Genomic DNA, 10,315 nt, shown 5'->3' with positions numbered 1-10,315 from the left:
TATTGCAACATAATATATCCTATATATTATTTCTGAAATTTATGTGGATATGTGTTTGGTTAATATTATTTGATTTTTCAATAAAAACATATCTTTTAATAAAATTATTTTAATAATATTTAATATTTTTACAATAAAAATTGTAAACAATTACAATAACTAACAATAAAAATTGTAATAATTGTACCATTGTTTGATTTATATGTTGTAAACAAAAAATAATTTAATTTTATTGAAAACTACGATGATATTTTGGTAAATAATAAAAACTCAAACACACAATGGTATGTCTTAGTTATATTTTTTCAATTATTTTACTATATAATTAAAATATTACATCAAACTATTATTTAAATATATATATATATATAACAAACAAACAAACGCGCTCACTTTGTTTTAAATTTTGATTTATTACTTACCGAAACAATATGTATAGTAATTAGTTTTTTTTTTTTTAAAAAAAAAAAGACAATAATAAATTTTAATATAAGTAGTAATTAAATTAATTGTATAACACGCGCCCCACGCGAGGATTAGATGCATTGTTTATACATTTATACTTTAATTTTTAATTAGTAACTACATAATTTGTTAATATAAATCGTATGTAAATTAGCAAATAAAGAAACAAAATTATTATTTTTGAATTTTTAATGAATTATATAAATATCGATGATTCACATTAGTAATTTTGATTTTGTTTTAGTAATTGAAATTTGAAATATTACGAAATAGATTATATAATAAATATAGTATTTAAAATTTAAAATCCGCGAAAAATAAATCATAAATGTATATATATATATATTAGCAGACATAGAAATATATTTACTGTTTTTGAATTCTTCGTGAAATACTTACTATTTACATCACGGACACATTTATACCCGGTTTGCTTTTGAATCGGTGTTTTGAATCTTGAAATTATGAAATAAGATTGCGTGTTCGACGCGATGATTTAAATAAAAAGTAATTTATTTTAGAAATCGTGAAATATATTTATTACTATGAATTATTCGTGAAATAAAATTACTTACTATAAAATTTAAGGGTGCGTTCATACGCATTTTAACTTTGTAATAATATTTTAAAAATTAAATTTATGAAATGAGGTTATATTTTGGATCAATAATTATAAAAAGTAAGTCGTGAGCAATTTTAGAGAAATAAAATAAAATAAAATGTATTTCCTCCGTAGGTCTTTAAGGTCATATTTATCTTTTACTGTCATTATATTTAATATTAAAAATATTTTTATGTTTGTATATTTTTTTTTTACAAATATCATTCTATAAGCATTACAATAATTTTTGCAATTTTTTTCTTAATTTGTACTATATTTTGATATAATAATTAATATTCAAATATAAATACGACAAAAAGTAAATGAAACCCTTAGAGCGGGACATACGTAATATAATAAGAGTATTAAATAATATGGAAATATAAAGGAAATTAAGGGTGTGTTTGTTAAGGTTTTAGTTGATATTTTGAATAGTAAAAATTTTGAATTTAAATACTTGTATGATGTGATATAATAGGTGTTAATGCAATATGTTGAATATAAAAATAATTTTTATTAATATAGAAAATGAGAAATAAATAATTGATTTAATATTTTTTTGAGAAAAATATTTTTATGAATAATAAAAATCCGAAAAAATCTGATAAAAGAACACCACATTTCATTGTAGAGTATTTATTTATTTTGTAGCAAATTATTATTATTACATTTTTAAAACATATGAATTTAAATAAAAGAGTAGACATTCGATGTAGTGTAACTGAATAAAAAAATATTGCAATAAAAATTAAATATTTATTGTGATATGTAACTATGTGCTTGTTTATTGTTTTAATTTGAAGTAATTTTTTTAATATGAATTATGGATAATCGTATGGATAATATAATAAATATGTTTGTGTGCGAGGGTACGAGAAATCATGTTGCTAACATAAAAAATAATGAGTTTGTTCTTTCACAATTATTTTTATACTACATTATTTACACAATTCACTATACTTCAAATAAAAAATTATTTTCAAAAAATATCATTAAATAAATAATATTTTATATTAAATTATTAATTTTTGTGAGTGAAAAAATATAAATATTACATACATTGAGAATCGTATTTTAAAAAAAAATTGTTGAGTGAACATATATATTTTGAATTTTGGTTGTTTAATGTTTTTAGTTTGAAATATTTTTTTATATAAAGTATAAAAAATAATATTTTATTCTAAATGTAATTTTTTGTGAAAAATCATAATATATATTAGGGTAAATTATTTTTTAGTTTCGTAATTGGACCCCCTTACAATTTTAGTCTCGTAAATGGAGTTTGTCGAAAATTAGTCTCATAAATGAAAATTTTTTGTTGTTTTAGTCCTCCGGCGCCGAAGACGCCCGTGTGGCTCACTGGAAGCCACGTGTCCGCCAGGTCAGCGACACCTGGCGAACACGTAAATTTTATTTTATTTTTTAATTTTTTTAATTTTATTTTCAATTGAACCAAATAAAAAAAATAAAATTAAAAATATATTCTTAATAAATTTTTTTAAAAAATGAAAAAAATGAAAAAAAAATAAAAATCCATGTGTCCGCCAGGTGTCGCTGACCTGGTCGACACGTAGCCTCCGGCGAGCCACATGGGCGTCTCCGGCGCCGGAGGACTAAAACAACAAAAAAGTTTTACTTATGGAACTAGTTTACGACAGGAGAAAAAATAAAATATCTTTTATATACATATACTAAAAATTATTTTTTATATTATTATAATTTTTTATATTTTATATTAAAAGATACCATAAAAAAATGCTTTTACAAAATTTTTACAAGAGAAATTAAAGAAGAGAAATTAAATATTTTTTATTATTTTCGTAGCTTTTTATTGTTTTTTTTTTTTTTTTTTTGAGAATTTGATTGACATGCTTTTACAAAATTTTAAATTTTTAACCAAAATAAATAAATATAAACTATTGATTTTGAACATAATATCGATGGTTAACAATTTAAAATACATTTTCTCCGTCCACACATAAAATAAATAATTATTTTTGGCGCGATGTTTAAGAAATAATACTATTTTAATTATAGTGGTAGTTAAAGTAGTATAATGACATTTTTGCACTTACTTTTTGGTGTAAAAGTAATAATGTGATGTAAAGTAGAGATATTTTTGAAAAAAAAATTGAGGTATTTAATGAAATATTTACTTTGTAATTGCACGTACCAAAATAGAAATATGTATATTTTTAGTTGGATGGATGGAGTATTAAATTTCAAATGATACCGTATAAGATAGAAATTGACTTTATAATTCCGCCTCTAACTTCGGAACCTAGTTCCATCACTGATGATGGTTGTGTTCACTTTGTATTGTTGGAATATATGGGTATTGCTAGAATGAACGTGAAACCGAGTCGATGATGGGTTCTCTTTCCGAAAATTAGATATGCTCCGATAGTGCCTCTGGTGGCTGGCGTTCTAACCCAAAGATAAAATGGTTTTCGTCTCCCATGAGAGTAACACCTCTGATCGTTTGAACTTCAGTGAACAAAAACGAGAGAGAAACTGAGCTGGCAAAGTTGTCGAAAAGTTAGAAGAGATGAGAGAAGGATGAGAGAATTATTGATGTTTGTGTTATAGGCGTTTCCACTCGGCCAAAACGACAGGGGATCAATTACGATCTTAATTATCAATGTAATTTATTCTAAATTCAAACATTCCGTTTGAAGCCGTCGTAATTGATTCTAATTACAAACTTTCCGTTTGTTATAATCGTAATTTATTCTAATTTTAAAGATTCTCCGGATAATATTTTATCCAAATAATACTGCGACTTAGGCCATATGTTCGGATTTAATTTGGGGTTGCACAATTTGATTTATCTCGAGACCGACAAAATAGCCAAAATATTAACCAAACCATATACACCATATTCCAAATTAATTTGGTACAGCCGTCGCATTTTCACTCACAAAATAATCGATTGCAAAATAACCGATTATCCAACATTAGTTATAAAAAATTGTGTCGAAATATTAAAAATACTCCCTTGTGTTATATACGAAAATTTAAGTAAAATATAATTAATAAATAGTGAAGAAATATATTAATAAAAATAATTAAATACTCAATCCGTTATAATCTTTCTATTTTGGGTTATCCAATTATACAGTAACCATTTAATTATATATATTTTTTATTAAAAAACTGAAAGTATTTTGTTACTTGTTTATTATAAACTATTTATTTTTTATTATAGTAAAATAATGAAACATTAATACTTTTAATTTGTATATAAATTATAAATATACTATTGTACACATATATAAAATACAAAAAAAAAAAAAAATCAAAATTATTTAATATATTTTTATTAATTAATAAAATATTATTATTTTTTATTCTATTATAAAAATTCAAATATATACTTACACTCGAATTTATAATGTACATGAGATTGTGTTTTCGAATTTAGGTAAAGTAAATTAATATTTGAATAAAATTTAACGTACCAAATGTAATACTTTTCTAATTATTATTTAAATGTTACCATTTATGAATAGTTTGTTATTTATTTAATTATTCAATAGATGCATCCTAGATAGTGGCAATTAATTCTGTTCCACATACAGGAGCAATAATTGGGTACGTGTCATTTATAGTAATCAAATTAATTATTTATTTATATAATAATGCCGTTTTAATAATTAATATTCACCACTAGCATTGTCACAATCATTAAAATGTGACATAAATTTAATAATAATTATTATTATTACACAGCATATACGTTGAATTGAACATTCACAATTTATTGTAGATTTCCACATTAATTAATCATATGCTGTTTCGTTGACTCCTTTGACTTTGCAATTTGGGTGTGTATTACTGGGCTGGTATGGTTTGTATTTTCTTTTTTAAAGAAATTTAAATTATATTATAATATATATAAAATATATATATATATTTTTTTTTATTATAAATTTTGTAGGTTGAATAATTTAAAAAAATGATTTGAGATCTAAATCAAACAAATACACCAGTATTAATTTAGACCCAATTTGCATACTCCTTCCAACTAAGTGAAAAGTTGTTATTCTTTAATTTTGGTTCGTACCAAAATAAAGTTACTATCTCTTAATTCATCATCGATTACATATAATGTGCTAATGTCTACTACCTATTTAGTTTAGATAATTATACTAATTATTTTATTTATTAGAGTAAATAAAAAAAATTAGATTTTAAAGTTTTCAGTACATTAAAAAATCAGCACGTGATCCATCACCTTATTATTATCATTTTAATTTATAATATATTATACAAATGTTATTACTTTTATATAATACCGATAGAGGTATTTTTGTCTATTTTTTTTTACTACAATACAATATAATATTAATATTAAAAAATTTACGTACAACAAACAAACGTTATTCTTTCAATTGGACAGAAAAGTATAATTTTTTAAAAAATTTAAAAAAAAAAATCGAAAATAGTATTTGTTCACCCATTTTTTAGCATATTTTTCTATAAATGTTATTAAAAATAATATATATCCAATATATATATTATACTATATATTCTATTTATTCACAAAAAATTTAAAAAAATTCAAACAAAAATTTTTATTTTGTTATATTAACTAAATATTTCATACCAACATGAAAAAACCACATTTATCAAAAAATACAAAATAAACACACAAATTTATTTTTATTTTCTTTTTTAGTTCGTCCACTAAATTTATCTCACTACTAATTTTGACAAAGTTAACAAATAAATATTTAATTATTATTGTACATTCAACACTTATTTACAATAAATACTACTAACTTTATTACATTTCCTCTGTTCATTTACTTTACTTTTTAACTAAATTTTCAAAAATACCCTCAACTACATATCACTTTTCAATAAAATATTCATTTTTTTTTAATTCTCGTGCCGCGTCCAAATTAGCTAATTTTAATGGACGGAAGAGGAAGTATAACTCAATGTTTTGTAAGAAAAAAAAAAAACTAAGTTTGTTTATTTGATTTGGTTTGATTTTTGATTTTTGATTTTTTTTTTTATGTAAAATATAGAAAATTGTATATATAAAAAATAAATAATGAAATAAGAGTATAAAAGGAAGAAAAAGAAGTGCACACATCCCGCCAAATATGCTCCAATTTTTTCATACTTTTTTCTTCCTATTTTAGGGTGTGTTTTGTTTGGTATTTATATTTTAGGTTATGATTTGAATATAAAAAAATATAAATTAAAATTATTATATGATATAATATAAATAAGTATTGATTTAATAATGTAAAATTATTATTTTTTATTATATTTTTGCATCATTTCTTCTAGCTTATGATATTGTCCGTTTTTTTGTTGAGCCCGCACGAATTTATTTTTGGATATTCTCCAAAAAGACTCGTACTAGTGGAGTTCACTTGAGATTTACAAAGGGTGTAATTTTCTTCACAACTTCCAATGTGGGACTTGAGTTTGCACCTCAACATATACATTGTTTTTTTAATTCATCTTTATTCTTATATTCCTAGGAAGAAAATGTGATTGAAAATTTTCTAAAAATGATTTCTCAAGATATTTGGGTGCCAAAGCTAATTTAGAATAAGGAAATGAGACAACCTTATAAGTGAGTTTTGCGAATGTTGTCTTTTTGAGTTCATTCAACATTAAGATTGGCTACAACTTTAGTCCTTGTTTTTCAAAATGTTATGCATAGCCAGGGACGGAACTAGCTTCCGAAATTAAGGGACAGAGCTGTCCGATAAGTATTGAGTTTTTATGGTTTGATTTTGATTTTAACATACTTCAAATCGTGAATCGTTGATTTTTGTTATTATTATTTAAATAGATAGTTTTATTTTTTTTAATAAAAATTTTAAAAATTTATAAAAGTATGTCGGTCAGGTTTTGTTATATACGACTTCAATCTTATTTTCTTCGATTTCTTTTGATGCCAGAAGATAATGCAAAGAGATACTTGTAATTATATTTAGCATAAAAAATTACATTGTTATATAAATAAAAAATAATTATATTAATATAAATTAAATTTAAAAATAATAACAAAATATATAATAAATTTAAATTTTAAGAAAGGCAAAATAATATATTTATACAAATTTTATTTATTTTAAACTAAAAAAATAGAAACCTACATCCGTCAATGTGCAAAGCTACGCTATGTTTACTTTATCCCAACAAAGTTTTCGAACATTCTAAGTGTTTTATTCATCGTTCTGTCATTACATTTAGTTTTAATAAGTCTCTTTGGTTATTGTTCTTCAGTGTCGAGACAGCCGTACCATATTTTGACATTCACAATCAACATGTTTTTGTAAGGGATGAAACATTTATTTCTGTCTGAGAATTCGTGTATTGATCTAAACTTGAGCTGTTCTGTGACTTTTTGTATCAGTTGAATGCCGATGAGCCGGCCATTCATGTGGGCTGTGGCTATTAATCTATTTGGCTGGCTGGAACATGGAACATGTAATGAATCTAGAAAGGGAGAAATCTTGGCATTGAAATTAAATAAATATTAGTGTTGATGATATTTTTAGCAAATAAAAAGTAAAATTTTAAAAATATATTTCAAATTTGAATAGTAAAAGCAAGAGTTGAAGAGAAATAAAATAACAGTGATGATCCCCATGAGATTCTTGAAATTTTGTTTAATTGAAGACGTCCGTTCTCTACCGCAGAGGCTACTAATATACGTGTCAAATTAAATTTTTCAGAATCACTTTCATGTCGGTTACTGATCTGAACCGTCCAAAAAAAACGTTTTCACGTCGGTTATTTTTGAGCCGTCCAAAAAAAACGTTTTCACGTCGGTTATTTTTGAGCCGTCCAAAAACTGCTTCATCGTCTGTTACTTTTGAATCATCCAAAAACTGCTTCAACGTCTGTTACCTTTGAATTGTCCAAAAAATCGCTTCCACGTCGGTCACTTTTGTAATTAACCGTTCCAAAGCCTTCACTCAAACGAATATATTGTCTGCAAGGCCATCTGTCCGATCGGTTGGACCCCAACAACCATTTCAACCAAATGGATTTGGTTAACCACTGGACCACAATTGAACCCATTTATTCATTGTTTCTGCGCTCAAACCCTAATATGACGACTACTTTTTGTATGTTCTTATAAATATATATGTGGAGAATATATTTTGTTATATTGTTAGATTCATTCTTGCCAACAATATACTCTTATGTCCCATAACAAACTATCCAATTTTTTCATTTTAGTAAGTTCCATAAGAAAGTATATATTTTTTTTTAGTAACTGTACTATCTACCTAACATTACAAATACCCTTACAACTTACAATATATTACACAAATGTCATTACATTTATATCACACAATACTAATAAAATTATTTTAGTTATTTTTATTTTATTCTTATTATATTCTAATATAATATTAATATTTCTAAAACTACGTGTAAAAAACAGCCGGTATTGTGGGAAAGATAGAATAATATGGTTCCACAACATGTGTTGTGCTGTTTGTCTCACACACTTTTCCAGATTTTGAAATCTTGAGTAAAAGTGCTGCTTGCTAGCTTCCTCCACAAAAAAGGTACTCCATCCATTATTGTTGTTAAATTGGTTTTTTTTTTTTTTTAATAATTATAATAATAATAAAAAAATTGTTCCTACTCAGGTGGAAGGTATCTTTTAATTATTTAATCTGATATTGTACTGGAACCAATATATGTTTGTTGAGTTATATGGAAAATAGTTCAATGCCTAGTATATTATTTTTATAAAAAAAATATATACTCCTTCTCTCCCATTGAAAATTTATCATTTTTTATTTTTGTTCGTTCCAAAACAAGATTATCATTTCCTAATTTAGTAATTGTATTACCTACTTAACATAATAAATACTCTTTCAACTTACAATATATTACACAAATGTTATTACTTTTATATTACACTATACTAATAGGGATAATTTTTGTTTTTTTACTACAAATCCAATATAATACTAATATTATTTAATCTATTTGCAAAAAGCGAATACTACCATTTCAACGGGACGGTGGGAGTATTTGAATTGTTTTTGTTAAAGAGTTTTTGGATTTGAACTAATAAAATTAAATCAAAATTCTGATAAATTATTTTTATGAACCACATAATTATATTTGTCGATTATTTTTTATTTTTTATATTCCCACGGAAATCACAGTTAAATAAATTTTCTAAAATATATATATCTAAATTAGGCGGAAGAAGGCCTCTGTCGGCTACCGGCACAAATGACAAACATATATTACAAATTAGTGAAAACATGACTATTACTTTTAATATACGTTAGATAAAATTAAAAAAATTAAAAATAAAAAATAAAAAAATAGTAATAATAAATTTATTAAATTAATATATATGATAATAAATTATTACTCCATTATTATATAGGTAAGAAAATTTAATAACAAAAAGGCAGTTAGTGTAGTCCTTATCCTTATTGTTAAGCTCAATGATGATTCTTGCCTTTTAACATCATTTCCACAATAAAAACAAATATTCACTACCTTTCCTTTTTTTTGCAATTATTCTTTTATTTGTTTGTTTGTTTTTCATAATTTTCGTAGAAAAAATAATATAATACTCCATCCGTCCCATATACCATGTCCACGTTCTGTCCGTCCCACATACCATGTCACTTTCCTTTTTTTTGGAAAATGATTACACACTTTAATTTTATTTTTAATTTTTAATTTTTTTTTATAATTTTAATTAAAGTAATTAGTTGTCTTAATTTTAATTTATAATTATTTATATTATAAGGATAATTATTTTCACTAATACATTTTTAATTATCTACTAATTACACCCCTTCTAAAATACCGTGTCTACAGTGTAGCAGACACGGTATCTGGGACGGAGGGAGTATAAAATAACAATTACTTATAGTTTAGAGATTTAAGACTCAGGTATCATATTAAGAAGAAATTCAAAATTTTAATTTAAAATTAATTAGTATTAAATAGAAAAATTGTTCACCCATATTTATATATTTTGCTTTTAATTTTTTATAATTTTCAAGAGACACATTAGATGAGTTGTTTGTTTTATCTTTTAAATACAAATAAATATTATTTTATTACGTATAATTTTTTTTATATTATTTTTCTTTACAAAATATTATAAAAATTATTTAAAATAAAATTTAAAAACAAATTTCAAATCAAAACTAAACACACTAACAATTCCCAATATAAATATATTAATTTTTATAATAAAGAAGTAAAAAATACAATTATAATTTT

The sequence above is a fragment of the Andrographis paniculata genome, unplaced genomic scaffold, assembly GCF_009805555.1.
Source record: "Andrographis paniculata isolate CXL003 unplaced genomic scaffold, ASM980555v1 Contig66END, whole genome shotgun sequence".
Taxonomy (NCBI): domain Eukaryota; kingdom Viridiplantae; phylum Streptophyta; class Magnoliopsida; order Lamiales; family Acanthaceae; genus Andrographis; species Andrographis paniculata.
This window is presented reverse-complemented; position numbering follows the sequence as displayed.